This window comes from Magallana gigas, chromosome 3 (assembly GCF_963853765.1).
Source record: "Magallana gigas chromosome 3, xbMagGiga1.1, whole genome shotgun sequence".
Taxonomy (NCBI): Eukaryota; Metazoa; Mollusca; class Bivalvia; order Ostreida; family Ostreidae; genus Magallana; species Magallana gigas.
This window is the reverse complement of record NC_088855.1, coordinates 56,420,749-56,437,718: the sequence shown is the minus strand read 5'-3', so window position 1 is coordinate 56,437,718 and position 16,970 is coordinate 56,420,749. Positions and strand designations below refer to the sequence as shown.

General features: G+C 32.9%; 1 long non-coding RNA gene across 1 annotated transcript; it reads left to right on the top strand.

Moving 5' to 3' along the window:
- The first annotated feature begins 10,044 nt into the window (after positions 1–10,044).
- Positions 10,045–14,814, top strand: LOC136274142 (uncharacterized). Its single transcript, XR_010712435.1, has 2 exons — positions 10,045–10,909; positions 12,669–14,814. It is a non-coding gene; the product is annotated as an uncharacterized lncRNA (long non-coding RNA).
- The last annotated feature ends 2,156 nt before the right edge of the window (positions 14,815–16,970 follow it).

The following is a 16,970-nucleotide window of genomic DNA, read 5'->3' as shown; positions in this document are numbered from 1 at the left end:
ATTTATTCAATATATTCCTAAAAACAAAAATGAACCTCCTTTGTGGCCACATTTTCCCCCCAGGGGTCATGATTTTCGCAACTTTAAATCTACATTACCTGAGAATGCTTTCAAAAAAAGCTTCAGCTTTCCTGAATGATTTCTTTTTGAGAAGAAGATTTTTGAAAATTTCTCAACATTTTTCAATAATTCCTAATTATTTCATATTGAAAAAGGGCATTGTCCTTAATTTTCACAACTTTGAATACGCTTTCCGCCAAGTTTTATTGAAATTGGACCAGTAGTTCTGGAGAAGATGTTGAAAATGTGAAAAGTTTCCAAATGGAAAGACAGACAGACGGACGACAGACAGACAGCATGTGATAAGAAAAGCTCACATGATGTTTCAGTTCAGGTGAGGTAAAAAGTTGTACAGGGAAGGATAGTTGGTAACTAAGTAAATGCGGACTAAAGATTGATAATATGAACTATAGACCAAAAATAAAAATAACTAGAGCAGAGCTTCTGGCAAAGCCCCGAGTAGGTCTTCCGTTGTTGCTGCGAGTTGAAAATATATGTTACGATTATAATGACTATACTTTCAGTTCTGCTTTTGTTATAAAAATGTGTTTTAATTGAAAGTCTGTATATAAAACGTGTTTTGAAAAAAGAAAGGAAGAAAATATTTTAGGAAAACTATTTGTCGAGCAGAGTTTATGTAATCGTTTCAAACATTGTTTAAAAAATGAGATCATGTTTAATGGCGAGTTAAATTTTCAAAGGGTAGCAAGCATTGTTATAAACATTAAACAGTATGTACTCATGATTCATGTCAGGAATTGTATTTCTTTTTTAAACTGAACTCGCCTACAACACACGTAAACTTTTCTCAAAGATAACTTCTATATTAAAATATTTCTAAATTTTAGAAGACTATGTGCAAGTTTAGAATTGCGTGCTGACAAAATTTACAGACCCTAAAACGTACTACTACACCAAAAAAGCGTGCGGCCAACGTGCGAGAAACGTTTCGTGTAAACCTTTTAGAGTTTCATGTAAACCGTTTAGCGTTTCGGGCAAAGCGTGTAAATCGTTTCGAGCAAAGCGTGCGAGAACCGTTTGAAACGTTCATCACATTTCATTCGGAACTCTCTGACAAGTTAATTGTTTCAAAATGGCGCGCGTGTTTTACATTACTTTAACAAAATTGAACGAATTTTTAACAAACAAAAGAAAGGTATATGTATTAAAAGACGACTAGTTACAGAGTACATGTATATTTAACGTTTTCATGCGATGTTTCAGTACTGAAACAATATTAAAATTCGCTATACATAAAAAATATTAAATACAGTTAGCGAAACATGATTTCTATTGGAACAAACCTAAATCAACTTTAACTTGCACGATCATGTTTTGATAAGCATGTATTTTTATTATCTATTTACATCGATAACTCTTACTGAGACCATTCGGCTGTGTACAAGCAGCACACATACAATGTAACCTCGGACATCGGGCGAGACCTGCACCTGGCTGAACCTGTCAATCAAACTCTGTGTATTTGTTTTCATTGGATGGTCAGGCGTCTCTCTTTTGTCAAAAGCCAATGGAAAATTAATGAATTCAAGGTAATCGGAATCAGAATTTGATAAAGCACACAATTTAAATGATAGAAAATTTATTAATTATTTGAACAAAATTAAATGTAAACATTGAAAGGAAATAAAAAAATTAATTATTATGGGAATCTATACGCATGGTACTCAATTAAAATAGATTATATTATGATTTTATTATTTTATGTAGTAAAATCACCCTTCCAACTGTTACTCAATTACATAACAATTGTTGACCTGGGGCTATAAATGTTCTGAGCTGTGTGCGCTGAAGCGGCACAAGATTCTCGATCGCATGCGGCAATTGAATTAACACAGACTGGCCGAATAAACAAAGGGGTGGGAAAGTGAAACAAAATGTTACACATAAGAAGAAACCACCAAAAATGTTTTTCGACAGATCTTGATATCTTTTCTCCAATTAAAAAAAAATCCAGCGCGAGCACCTGTCAGCGGGGCGGGAGGAGTGGGGGGGGGGGGGGCAGCAATGAGTTCGCTTCCACAATGAAACTACAGAAGTGATTAATATGTGACCGATAGAATCTAATCTAAAGTTCTTTAAACTCATGTGAATATTTTATAAAATAATCATCGAATGCCTCAATTCAGGGCATTCCTTTATCGTGCTAGCACCTACTGCAAACATGTAACATGGAACTTTGATTATAATTTGATTTGATTTTTAAACTACCTTTTACGCTATCGTATAAATCAATGCTTAATCAACTGTAAAAGTAAAATAACTTTATCTTAAACCAATATAATAGTTTAAAACATAATAAAATAAAGTTGTGTCCGTGCAAAATATGAAACATAAACGCGTCATAAGGTACATGTAGAAGAACACGAACCGACCGCGGATCACTTAACCACTCGCGCCGGATCTCCTCAGCCATGTGCGAGGGATGATCATTATTAGGGTTTTCCGTTTTTCAACGGAAAACCCTTCTGTTATTCTACTGTTTCTTATTATTAGGGTTTTCCGTTTTTCAACGGAAAACCCTTCTGTTATTCTACTGTTTCTTATTAGGGTTTTCCGTTTTTCAACGGAAAACCCTTCTGTTATTCTACTGTTTCTTATTAGGGTCTTCCGTCTTCAGCGGAAGACCCTTCTATTATTCTATTGTTTCTTTTTCACTTTTCTTATTCTTATTATTATTAGGGTCTTCCGTCTTCAGCGGAAGACCCTTCTATTATTCTATTGTTTCTTTTTCACTTTTCTTATTAAGGTCTTCCGTTTCCAACGGAAGACCTTATTGTTATTCTTCGGTTTCTTTTTCCCTATTATTTTTATTCTTTTTAAGGTCTTCCGTTTCCAACGGAAGACCTTATTGTTTTTCTTCGGTTTTTTTCTTCCCTATTATTATTAGGGTCTTCCGTTTCCAACGGAAGACCCTATTGTTATTCTACGGTTTCTTTTTCTTTATTATTCTTTTTTTTCTTTTTCTGACTTTTTTGGAGCGCTATTTCTCAAAAACTATCCAACCGATTCGCACAAAATTTTCAGGACGCATAAAACATGATCGGCGCTACATATTATAAAATTTTTAAGTGATGACGTCACTTCCGGTTTCAGATATTGACGATTTTGTAAATTTTTAAGGGTCATTTTGTCCACGCATCTCCTCCGAAACTAATCAAGATAGAAGCTTGAAATTTTCAGGGATTATAGATGAATGAATGTAGATGTACCCCCATGCTTCCAATGATGAAAATTTGTAAAGGCCTCAAAGCTCGCCTGAACCTGAAAATTGGCACCAAATTTTTCAACACATTTTTGCACATTTTCTGTGATATCTTTTGATGTATAAATATTTTGTTAAAACATGTAATACAAAAGTTGTTTCAAATTATACGGGCTTTCATTTAATATCAAGATAAAGGGGCTTGCCCCTCAAATTAGGGACCAAAAGGGCTGTAAAGTCTTCTTACAATAACTCTTTACTGAATAATAATTTGTTATCAATTTTAGAAGCAAAAATGTTCATTGTTGGGCTGTTTATCTATACAGTACCATACTTAAGTCATATGTTACGTAATTAGGGATTTCAAGGGGCCAGAAATTCAAAATTTCGATCATTAATATATGAAAAAGGAGAAATATTTTGAAAAGCATTGTAGAACAAAAGTTGCTTAAAATAATGTTCTGTACAATATGCCACCTTAACTTTTTTTGTTCATGACCCCATTTAGGAGATAAAGGGCCGGCCCCTAAAACACATTCGTACAGATATCTCAAGAACGGTTGACATTTCATGAACACTTGTTGAACAAAATATGTTTAAATTAGCGAGACCTTTTATTTGATATCAAGAAAAAGGGACTGGCCCCGCAAATTAGGGGCCAAGAGGGCTGTAAAGTCTTTTTACAATAACTCTTTACTGAATAATAATTTTTTATTAATTATAGAAGCAAAAATGTTCATTGTACAGCTGTTTATCTATATAGTATCATACCTAAGTCATATATTACGTAACTAGGGGTTTCAAGGGGCCAGAATTCAAAACTTTGATAATCAATATCTGAAAAAGGAGAAATATTTTTAAAAGCAATGTAGAACAAAAGTTGTTCAAAATAATTTTCTGAACAATATTAAACCAAAAATGTTGTTGTAAGTGGCCCCGGTAAGGGATTAAAGGGTCGGCCCCTAAAACACATTTGTACAGATATCTCGAGAACGGTTTACAATTCATGAACACTTGTAGAACAAAATATGTTTATATTTTATATAAATATATTTTATTTGATATCAAGAAAAAGGGGCTGGCCCCACGAATTAGGGGGTACAAGGGCTACTAAATCTTTCTGTGATAACTCTTTTCTGACCAATAATTTGATATTTATTATAAAACAACAAAGCAGCTTTTATTAAGCTTAATTAAAAACTGAAATCCGTTAGAAAATCAGACGATGCATTACAGAGATATCGGGGTCTATAAATTGATTTTTCCAGAAATTTTGTTTCCGCGTCCTTGGTTTAAAAAATAGCGTAATGTTTATAGTAAAATTAACTCGTACCAAAAATAATTGTTATGTCGTGCTTAAACACATTCGAATTTTTTTGGTTAAGTCGTTCTTGGAATCAAAAAGGTTTTTGTTTATTCGTACTTAAAATCATTCGGGTTTTGTTAAGTCGTACCAGGAATAATTCGATTGTTTTCATCTTTTTATTTTAGTTACTCTTGTTATTGGTTTAAGAGCTCTGCTTCTTACAGGAACTTCCAGCTTTACTTCCGACATTAACGGAAGACCCACTCGTTGCTTTGCAACGAGCTTTGCTCTAGTTATTTTTGTTTTTTTTTCTTTCAAATTTTGTGCACGCGAGTTCTCGGAAATGGCTTGGCCGATTTTCATGAAACTTTCAGATATAATAGATAATGATCTAAACCTTATTGGAAATTTTTTATTTTGATGACGTCATTTCCGTTTTAGAGATATTGACGTTTTAGCGATTTTTAGAGGGTCAGCTTGTCCGTCGAACTCCTCCTAAACGATAAAAGATATCAAATTCAAATTTTCAGGAATTGTAGACAAATGATTGTAGTTTTGTCTAAAGTGAGCCATTTATGTCTGGCGCAAAAGGCGCCGAAGCTCGCCTGAACCCGAAAATTGAGATGTAAAAAATGTAGTGATTTTTCTTAGTTTTCTTTAAATATCTTTTATCTCGAAAATATTTTGTTTAGACATGTAGAGCAATTAAAATTTATTTTTACAAGAGCTTTCATTCGACATCAAGAAAAAGGGGCTGCCTCCTCGAATTAGGGGCCAAAAGGGCTCTAAAGTCTTTCTTCAATAGCACTTCACTGAGAAATATTTTGTAATATGTTAAAGAAGCAAAAATGTTTATATTACAGATATTTATCTATTCATTATAAAAATAATTTCATGCGTTACGTAATTAGGGGTTTTAAGGGGCCAGAAGTCCAAAATTTTGATCACTTATATCACAAAAAGGACAAATATTTTGAAAAGCAATATAGAATAAAAGATGCTTAGAATGATGTTCTAAACAATATTCAACCATTAAAATTTCGTTCTGTGGCCCCAATAAGGAGATAAGGGGTCGGCCCCTAAAACGTTCTTTCCCAGATAGCTCAAGAACGGTAACGAATTTCTAGATACTCGTTGAACAAAATATGTTGAATATTATAAGACCTTTCATTTGACATCAAGAAAAAGGGGCTGGCCCCTAAAATTAGGGGCCAAAAGGGCTCTAAAGTCTTTTTTCCATAGCACTTTACAGAGAAGTAATTTGTAATATGTTTAAGAAGCAAACATGTTCATCTCACAGTTATTTAATTATTTATAATATAGAAGAATTCATGCGTTACGTAATTAGGGGTTTTAAGGGGCCAGAGGTTCGAAATTTCAATCACTTGTATCACAAAAAGGACAAATATTTTGAAAAGCAATATAGAATAAAAGATGCTAAGAATGATGTTCTAAACAATATTCAACCATCATAATTTGGTTTTCTGGCCCCAATAAGGAGATAAGGGGTCGGCCCCTAAAACTATTCTTTCCTAGATAGCTCAAAAACGGTAACGAATTTCTAGACACTTGTTGAACGAAATATGTTTAATATCAAAAGACATTTCATTTGACATCAAGAAAAAGGGGCTGGTCCCTAAAATTAGGGGCCAAAAGGGCTCTAAAGTCTTTTTTCCATAGCTTTTTACAGAGAAGTAATTTGTAATATGTTTAAGAAGCAAAAATGTTTATCTTACAGTTATTTAACTATTCATGATATAAAAAAGTCCATGCATTACGTAATTTGGGGTTTTAACGGGCCAGAAATTCAAAATTTCGATCACTTGTATCACAAAAAGGACAAATATTTTGAAAAGCAATATAGAATAAAAGATGCTTAGAATGATGTTCTAAACAATATTCAACCATCAAAGTTTCGTTCTGTGGCCCCAATAAGGAGATAAGGGGTCGGCCCCTAAAACTTTTCTTTCCCAGGTAGCTCAAAAACAGTAACGAATTTTTAGACACTGGTTGAACAAAATATGTTTAATATCAAAAGACCTTTCATTTGACATCAAGAAAAAGGGGCTGGCCCCTAAAATTAGGGCCAAAAGGGCTCTGAAGTTTTTCTTCCATAGCATTTTACTGAGAAATATTTTGTAATATGTTTAAAATGCAAAAATGTTAATGTTCCAGATATGCATCCATATATGATTTTTTAAAATCTCATATGTTACGTAATTAGGGGATTTTTAATTGTGAACTATTTTGTAATACATTATAGAAGCAATTATATTCATCGAAACACTATACACCTATAAATGACAATTGTTTACTCCTTTATTACGTAATTAGGGTTTATGGGGACAGAAGTCCGAAAGTTTGATCTTCAATATATTAAAATGGAGACAAATTTCGAATGCATAACAATATGCAACTATCATTGATTTGCTACCTGATCCCTTAAAGGAGTTATAGGGCCGGCCCCTAAAATGATCTTTTCCAGACATCTCGAAAACGGTATATAATTTCGAAACACTTGTTGAACAAAATTAGATCCCCCCGCATTTACTGATATGTTTTGTTGATGAAGATCAAAGGCAATTTTATTTCCTTTTCTTAAAATCGGACGGAAGACCTCCTCGTTGCTCGCAACGAGATCGTGTCTAGTTTTTTCTTCCCATTTTTGTGCACGCGATTTCTCAGAAACGGCTCAACCGATCTCCATCAAATTTTCAGATGTGATAGATAGTGGTCTGAACTTGATAGCAAATTTTTTGCACTGATGACGTCACAACCGTTTTGGAGATATTGAGATTTTTCTATTTTTTATATGGGTATTTTGTCTGCGGCCGTTCTCCTAAACTATAAGAGATTTTGAGCTCAAATTTCTACGGTTGGTAAACGAAAGATTGAAGTTTTGCATGATTGTTGTTTTGTATGTTTAGCACTACTGGCGCCAAAGCTCGCTATGGCTCGAAAATTGACATTAAAAAAGCGTCGTAATTTTTTGTGCTTTTCTCTCTTTATCTCTTTTCTGGAAAATATTTTGTTAAAACATGTAATGTAAAAAAAGTTTATATTTACAAGACCTTTCTGCTGATATCAGAAAAAAGGGGCTGGCCCCTCAAATAAGGGACCTAAAGGGCTCTAAAGTATTTTACCCATAACTCTTTACCGAGGGATATTTTGTAATAAATTTTATAAGCAAATATGTTTATCTTACAAATATAAAGCCAAGCAGTATAACGATTTTCTCATATGTTACGTAATTAGGGGTTTTTAGGGGTCAGAAATCCAAAACTTTGACCACCTATATCTCAAAACGGAAAAATATTTTGAAATGCAGTATAAAATAAAAGATGCTCAAAATGATGTACTTAACACCAGTCAACCTAAAAAAATTGGTTCAGCGGCCCCAATAAGGAGATAAGGGACCGGCCCCTAAAACATTCTTTCTCAGATATCTCAAGAATGGTAACGAATTTCTGAACACTTGTTGAACAAAATGTCTTTATAATCAAATGACCTTTCATTTGATACCAAGAAAAAGGGGCTGGCCCCTAATATTAGGGACCTAGAGGGCTCTAAAGTCTTTTTACTATAGTTCTTTACTGAGGGATATTTTGTAATAAATTATAGAAGCAAATATGTTTATCTTACAGTTATGAAGCCAAGCAGTATAACAATTTTCTCATGTGTTACGTAATTAAGGTTTTTTAGGGGTCAAAATCCAAAACTTTGCTCACCTATATCTCAAAAAGAAAAAATATTTTGAAATGCAGTATAAAAGAAAAGATGCTCAAAATGATGTCCTTAACAACATGCAGCCTAAAAAATTTGGTTCAGCGGCCCCAATAAGGAGATAAGGGACCGGCCCCTAAAATATTCTTTCTGAGATATCTCAAGAATGGTAACGGATTTCTGAACACTTGTTGAACAAAATGTCTTTATAATCAAATGACCTTTCATTTGATACCATGAAAAAGGGGCTGGCCCCTAATATTAGGGACCTAGAGGGCTCCAAAGTCTTTTTCCTATAGTTCTTTACCGAGGGGTATTTCGTAATAGATTATAGAAGCAAATATGTTTATCTAACAGTTATGTAGCCTAACATTATAATGATTTTTCTCATGTGTTACGTAATTAAGGATTTTTAGGGGCAAAAGTCCAAAAATTTGATAACCTATATCTCAAAAAGAAAAAATATTTTGAAATGCAGTATAAAAGAAAAGATGCTCAAAATAATGTACCTAATAACATGCAACCTTACAATTTTTGTTCAGCGGCCCAAATAAGGAGATAAGGTCCGGCCCCTAAAATATTCTTTCTGAAATATCTCAAGAACGGTGACGAATTTCTAAACACTTGTTGAACAAAACTCTTACACCTGAAACAAAATAGTATCAGGCACTTAAAATGAAGATCCTCTTTTCCTGTTTTAAATCATGTATAGCTGTTAAATAGCAAAATCAAGATCGAACATAAATCTCAATTTCTAAAATCAGACGGAAGACCTCCTCGTTGCTCGCAACGAGATCGTGTCTAGTTCTTATTATTATTATTATTATTCTTTTTTTTTCTTACCGATTTTGTGCAGACGATTTCTCAGAGATGGCTCAACCGATTTCATTCAACTTTTCCAGATTAACGCGACTTTATCTGAAGTTTATTGTTTTTTATCCATTTTTGAAAATACACTTCCGGTCGGAAGTTATCGTCCGTTTACGATTTTAAAAAGTCAATTTTGTCTGTCGGGTTTCTCAAAAACGAGCAAAGATATAGAGCTGAAATTTTCAGAGATGATAGATCTACCGTTTTTCTAATGTACCTCGGTCAAGAGAATGTCCGCCGTCACTTCCGGTCGTCACCGGAAGGAAATTTGAAAAATTGAATTTTTCGACTTTTTTATTTTTTAATATTTTTCTTTGAAATGTTTACACCTTATAGTGACCCTTTTACTGATTAAGAATATGTAATTAGTTTTAAGATCGATCAAGGCATTCTCGAGAAATTAAGCGTCAAAGTTCTGAAGCGGAGTCCGAGTAGCTCAGTCGTTATAGTCGTGGACATGGCCCAGGCGACCCGGGTTCAAGCCTCGAGTGCCGCAAAATTTTTTTCTCTTTTTTTCGCTTAGATCTACGATTTTATCTTTGAATTGATAAGTTTAATCTTATTTATTCAAAAATCGGACGGAAGACCCACTCGTTGCTCGCAACGAGATCGAATCTAGTTATTAGGGTCTTCCGTTTTCAACGGAAGACCCTCTTGTTATTCTATTGTTTTTTTTTATTATTATTATTCTTCTTGTTTTTCCTTCTGACTTCTTTTTTGCTTTATATCTCAAAAACTTTTCAACCGATTTGCAAGAAATTTTCAGAGATTATGTTAAATAGTTGTCCCTTGAGGATTTTAAACTTTCAGTCATTAAGTCACTTCCGTTTTCTAGTTACGTCATTTTTAAATATTTCAAAAAGTGATTTTGTCCAGGACTTTTCTCGTAAACGGTTGTTTATAAAGACTTGAAATTCTCTGTGATTGTAAATCTGCGGATTTACTTATGGCAAATTTACAAAAAAAAATATTTTGTAACTTCCGGTCGAAACCGGAAGTGATTCTAATTTTTCGGAATTTTCATTTTTTTGAGCGAATAATAAAATTATATGCATGTTGTAGAGTTTGCAAAGCTAAATGCAAAACTAAAATTCGTTTTCAAATCGGATGATGCATTTCAGAGATATCGGGGTTTAAAAATTGATCTTTCCGGAAATTTTGATTCCGTGTTTTTGGTTTTAAAAATAGTGCATATTTCACACTGAAAGTAATTTCTACTGAAAACAATTCGTACTGATAATTAAACTATATATAAAACACAAAATTATATGCATATTGTAGAGTTTGCAAAGCTTAATACAAAACTGAAATTCTTTTTCAAATCGGATGATGCATTGCAGAGATATCGGGGTTTAAATATTGATTTTTCCGGAAATTTTGATTCCGTGTTCTTGGTTTAAAAAATAGTGTAAAATTCACACTGAAAGTAACTCCTGCTGAAAACAATTCGTGCAGGTCATAAAACCGGACTCTGTTTTTTAATAGTTAATTAAAGTGTTTATCGATACAATTTAGTTATTTCGATCGATAATTACGTTGTTAGTTTTTATTAGTCTTATTAGTTTTAATCGAAATAATCATCGTACGATTCCCCATTTCAACTCGCCATGTTTTGACTGCGAACAAACAGCTGATAGCGGTGTGTCTACATTTTAAAAAAAAAGCAAGGCCTGCAAGACGTCGATAGTGGAAATTTCAGCTCAACTAACGTATGACAGATTATAAAGGTATGTTTCAATACAGGATATGTCGTATTTACTTTTTCTTTTCAGAGTATTTGCACTTAGTCTTTTCAATCTAATCCGAGATTCCTCTGACTCTAACCTCCGCTTTTGAAGTACGTCACAATATAAAAGCGGGCGTTAGAGTCAGCGGAATCTCGGAATATTATCTGTCCAGTGTATTTTCACGGTAGCTGCAGAACTGTAGCTCTCCGGGAAAAAATAATGACAGACCGGAGAGCTACAGGGCCACCCATTGAAAAAATTGTACATGTATATTTATTGCGCAGAAAAACGTGCGCTAGTTTTGGACTGATTTACCTTATTTATACGCAAATTCTGTGAAAACAATTAGTACCATTAAATTCTTCATGCAATTTACTACTGATATCGCCTCTTTATTTGCCTCAGACTTTCTCCGAAACACGCTACCGACCTCGGGAAATCAAGTATGTTGAATTTACATCGAGATCGAGAGTCGCCATTTTTACATGTAAACAAAGTGGACCACATGAATTTACGGGACTGGTGATGGTGTTTAAAAGACTATCCGAGGCAAGTGAAGAAAGGATATCAGTAGTAAATTGCATGAAGAATTTAAAATTAAAAGCGGTGGGAGTCCTAAGGTACACAAGAATAGAATGTTGTAATTAGAGTGCATGTATGCATGATGATAACTTTACCCAAATATTTAAATATAGCAGATCTTTACAATATCGCCTTCACTGAATTTATAAATTAAAAAACTCAGGCTTGTGTTTAATTAAATAAATATATTTGACAAAGTAAATATTCAATCTAATTAAAATTAGACCTTTTGTCTCGCTCTCTATATGGTTATTGCTTGTGTAACAGGCATGTAAAACAGAGTGCGAGATGAAAAGTCTCAAATTTCATATTATATCAAGCTCAGAATTTAGGTCAATGTTCCATGATATCTATTAAACAGTCTTCTCAAGATATAAGTATTTCACAGAATCATTGTAATTTGAGAGATTAGATTATCTTTTATACATATTGATTCATTTTAGGTAAGCTTTACATGCATATCACATCTACATAGTATGTAAATAATTTTTACTGCATGTGCCTCAGATCTCTCTCTGTCTCTCTCTGTCTCTCTCTCTCTCTCTCTCTCTCTCTCTCTCTCTCTTTTAATCTTGGCAAAGACTCATGAAACTGTCAGAGGGCATCTTAATTTTATGACAAAAATATCTGGATCTTGTAAAAGAAATCCAAAGTGCATTGAATTTTAAAATGAGCATGTATTATTAATCCCTCATTTTTATGCGCATTATACATAGTATTGTTTTTAAAACATGTAATTCGTAAGAAAAAAAAACCCTCGCTAAATTTATTCGCAATAAACCCCAGTAGAATTGACAAAACATGGTATACACGTAGCAGAAGCTTATACTTTGACACTGTTTGGATTGGTAATATTCCTTTGTAGTTTATGAATTGAAATATTGCTGTCGCTTTTCAAGTAAAACAAACTCTCTCGCTCACTCCTGCTCTCGCTCTCTCTCAATCTGATATGTCTATACCCAAGAAATTATTTTAATGTTATGATATTATGACTTGATATGCACATTTTTGTTTTTGTACTGGCTAAATGTTAATGTCATATATTTGGATATGTCATACTTATAACACTGCATGGTCAGTGTATTTTTTCCAAAAATATTATGTATATGTTAATGTAAACACAGCTATTACAAGTACATGTATGTTAACACAGCTAATTTTTTTTTTTTTATTTCAGCTTAAAGCAGACTCTTGTTACCACATGGCTTTTACCTGTTGATTCTTGTGGTTTCAGCTCTTGAGGTTAACCTGTCACCTCTACCCACATGCATATTCCTTGTGTTCTACAGACTATCTACCGGTAATTCAAATTAAATCGGATAATGCATGAACAATAATGGAACTTTAAGAAAGCATCATGTCCTATTGTGGTTTGTTCATGTTTGATAAGAAATTATGAAAAACAAAATTAAGGCTGTTTAAAGAAATATAATTGTTGTGAAAATTTGTTTTTCAATAAAAGTATGCAATTATGTTTCCTTCATTTTTTATTTTATAAAGATATTTAGATGTGTTTACATAGTTGAAAAATCACCCAAACTCTTTCCAATTTTCTCCATAAGATTACATGTAGGATATGTAAATGTACATTTGACTTTTGAATAACACCAGCAATGATAATTACTTTTGAAATGAGCAAGAAACAATCTATTTTCATCCTTTTAAGGTATATATGCATAAAAAAAGTAGAAAAAAACATGTCAAATTTGAACATTTTTAATGGAATTCTCCGCCGCCTCCAGCTACCCGGGTGTGTTTGAATTTAATTTTATATAAGGCAGATGTTGAACTTGTTGATCTTACTGTTTTATCATGGTTAAAAAGAGACTAGAAACCAGAATAGATTAGATATTTAATAAATATGATTGTTAACTTACTTTTTTTCATGGAAAAAAGAAATCACATGCAGGAATACTTGTCTATTTAATTATTAAAATGCTACAAATCATTCAAGAAACATAAAAAGATCAAATTTTAGTATCATTGATGATTGTTTTCAAATATGTGTGAGAAATGACTCATAGAAATTGCCACAAGTTTCAGAAAATTAGGTAAAAGATTTCAAACCATGACTTTTTATGAAAATCAAAAGATAGGGGGTGGGTATACATGTAAGGGCATTTCTAAGTTATGTGATGCTTTTATCAAGATTATATCATGTAGATGTATGTTGTATTGAATAAGGTTTCTTATTAAAGGTGGTTGAACAACAATTGACCTCTAAAAGGTCAGGTAAAGATGTTTTACTAAGGAGAACCCTGTAAATCTGTGTTGAGTAAAAGAAATTGGAAATGGTGGGTTCACTTAAATGGCCATATGTTTATTAAACCTCAATGGAATTGTCAATATGTGGTATACTTTTTTCTCAGAATTGCATTAGCTTTCTTATTCTAAGACAAAGACATCTGTTCATAAAATGTACTAAGTTAAAGGTAGCAAGGGACCATTCGGATAAAGTACCCGTTAATATTTTTGTAAAATTAAGGTACATCACTACACCTAGACTTATACTTTTTAAGACACTACTTCACAAGATGGCGATTTAAATGTTTTGTTGAACTCTTAATATCGTTTGATTGGGTTGTATACCGTCATAGCTTAATGGTTAAAGTATTGGGTTTCTAAAGCGTTTGAGTTTTAGTCCGCCTGGAGCTTTTGTTACTGTTTATTGAATTAAATTTTTGAAAATGTAATTGTTCATCCAAATTTGCATATTTTTTGCCTATTTGACTTAAACACTTCTTATCAATTATGATATCTATCATAATCAAGTAATTTTCTGCTGATTTGAGAAAATATTTCAAGGTGTTTTGAGCCACCTTAAGAGATGCTGCACAATTGAAGGCTTATGAGTGTTGCTAAGATTCATAAAATGAATTTTAATGATCATCATTAGAGGGATCTCCCTTGTTGGAATTGGTATGCAATATGAAAACCCCTAATGTTTAATACGTACATGCGAATTGAATGGTGAAACTTGCGGCTAAGACTGTTGTGTTGACTTTACACTGTGAAATTGCAGGTTACAAATGGGAGGTTATATAACTCGAAATTTATGTGGATGGGACATTATATACCTATTCACTGGGTATGAGGATGATAGCAAGTTTATTGTCCTCCAAGACAGCCACTATTTCATGGGGCGAAGCCAAGTGAAATAGTTGCTGTTGAGGGGGACAATAAACTGTCTGTCATCCTCACACAACACAACAGTCTTAGTCTGTCTTTCTGTCAGTAAATAGCTATAGATATCTTAATTATTATCCTGAAGAAAACTTTATTTGTTGGCGATGCAGAATTTCTTGATGATAAACAAATTAGAATTATCGGACTTTGAATTTAATGCTGTGATCGGATTATACCAGAGGTGTTCCGAGTTTAAAAAAGGGAAATTGTATGCTGCTGGTGAATACTTTCGTTGACTATTCACTATGGACAGATAGCATAGAAACTATTTCACAGTTAGATGGAATAGCATGTTTATTCATTGTAATTTTACATAGGAAATATTCACAGAAATATAATAAACTTTACATTGCTAAGTTTCTGACATTTGATGGTGCAACAAGCACAGTTTGGAAGGTCAAAGGTGACATCTTTTGTATCTGACTCCTTTTCGGCTTTATAACTCAAAAAGTTTATAACCGATTGAGATGAAACTTTGAGAGATTATGTGCAACTATTATGCCTCTAAGATCCTAAAGTTTCTTTGAAAACGACCTTTCCGTTTTTACGTTACGTCATTTAAACAAAAAATTTTAGAAAGTCATTTTGTCCGCAGCGTTTCTAAAAACGCTTTAAGATAGAGGCTTGAAATTTTCAATGGTTATGATTTTGTCGTTTTACCTCTGTAATAAGGCTCAAAATGAAAATCTGTCACTTCCGGTCAAAACCGGAAGTGAATCAAATTTTTCGAAAAATTGAATTTTTTGATCAAGTCAAAAATGAATATCTGTTTTGTAGAGCTTATTCAGCTTAATCTAACACTGAAAGCCGTTTTAAAATCGGACGATGCATTAGAGATATTGGGGTTTAAAAATTGATATTTCCAGAAATTTTGATTCCGCGTCCTTGGTTTAAAAAATAGCGTAATGTTCAAAGTAAAATTAACTTGTACAAAAAAAACTTGTTAAGTCGTACTTGAAATTAGTAAGGTTTTTGTTAAGTCGTACTTAAAATCATTCGGATTTTGTTAAGTCGTACCAGGAATAATTCGATTTTTTTCATCTTTTTATTTTAGTTACTCTTGTTATTGGTTTAAGAGCTCTGCTTCTTACATGAACTTCCAGCTTTACTTCCGACATTAACGGAAGACCCACTCGTTGCTTTGCAACGAGCTTTGCTCTAGTTATTATTATTCTTTTTTTTTCTTACCGATTTTGTGCAGACGATTTCTCGGAGATGGCAGGGTCGATTTCGCTCAAATTTTCAATATAAACGTGTTTTTATCTAAACCTGATATATAATTTTTATTTTTTGAAAATACACTTCCGGTCGGAAGTTATCGTCCGTTTACGATTTTAAAAAGTCAATTTTGTCTGTCGGGTTTCTCAAAAACGAGCAAAGATATAGAGCTGAAATTTTCAGAGATGATAGATCTACCGTTTTTCTAATGTACTTCGGTCAAGAGAATGTCCGCCGTCACTTCCGGTCGTCACCGGAAGGAAATTTGAAAAATTGAATTTTTCGACTTTTTTATTAGGGTTTTCCGTTTTTCAACGGAAAACCCTTCTGTTATTCTACTGTTTCTTATTATTATTTTTTTTTTTTCCCGCAAATTTTGTGCACGAGATTTCTCGAAGATTTTTTGTCTGATTGCTATGAAACTTTCAGGGTATGTAGATGATATTAATATCTCTAGACGTTTTTTTCAAATTTTTAAAATTCACTTCCGGTTATGAGTTATTGCCCTTTAATTGAAAATTGGGGGGTCTTTTGTCCAGAGTTGATCTCGGGAACTACAGATGATTGATGCATGAAATTTGGCGAAATTGTCGGTAACATTTTATAATTTTGCTGGCATGAAAATTTTGGTAATTTCTTTGTTAGTTTTTGAGCTATTTGTCGCCAAAGTTTAAGATTTTTTCGGGGCTGAAATTTTGTTGCTTTTTGTATTATAACCTTTAAACTAAAAATATTTTGTTAATACATATAGAACAAAAGTTGTTAAGAATAACGAGAGCTTTCATTTAAAATTAAGAAAAAGGGGCTGGACCCTATAATTAGGGGTCAGCAGCTCATACACGTATTTTTCTGATAGCAAAAATCGTTATCATTTTATGAAAAAAAATTAATTTAGTTATTGTTAATATATTAAATAATGTCATTTGGTATCAAATTAAACAAGATCTGTCCTATATTTGTTTTCAAATTTCATAAAACAAATATGTGAGAATCGTACATGAACGAGTTAATATGTCTACATAGACACACAAGCGAACAAATGCCACATTAAGGCCCAGGCATTTACTGCATTACG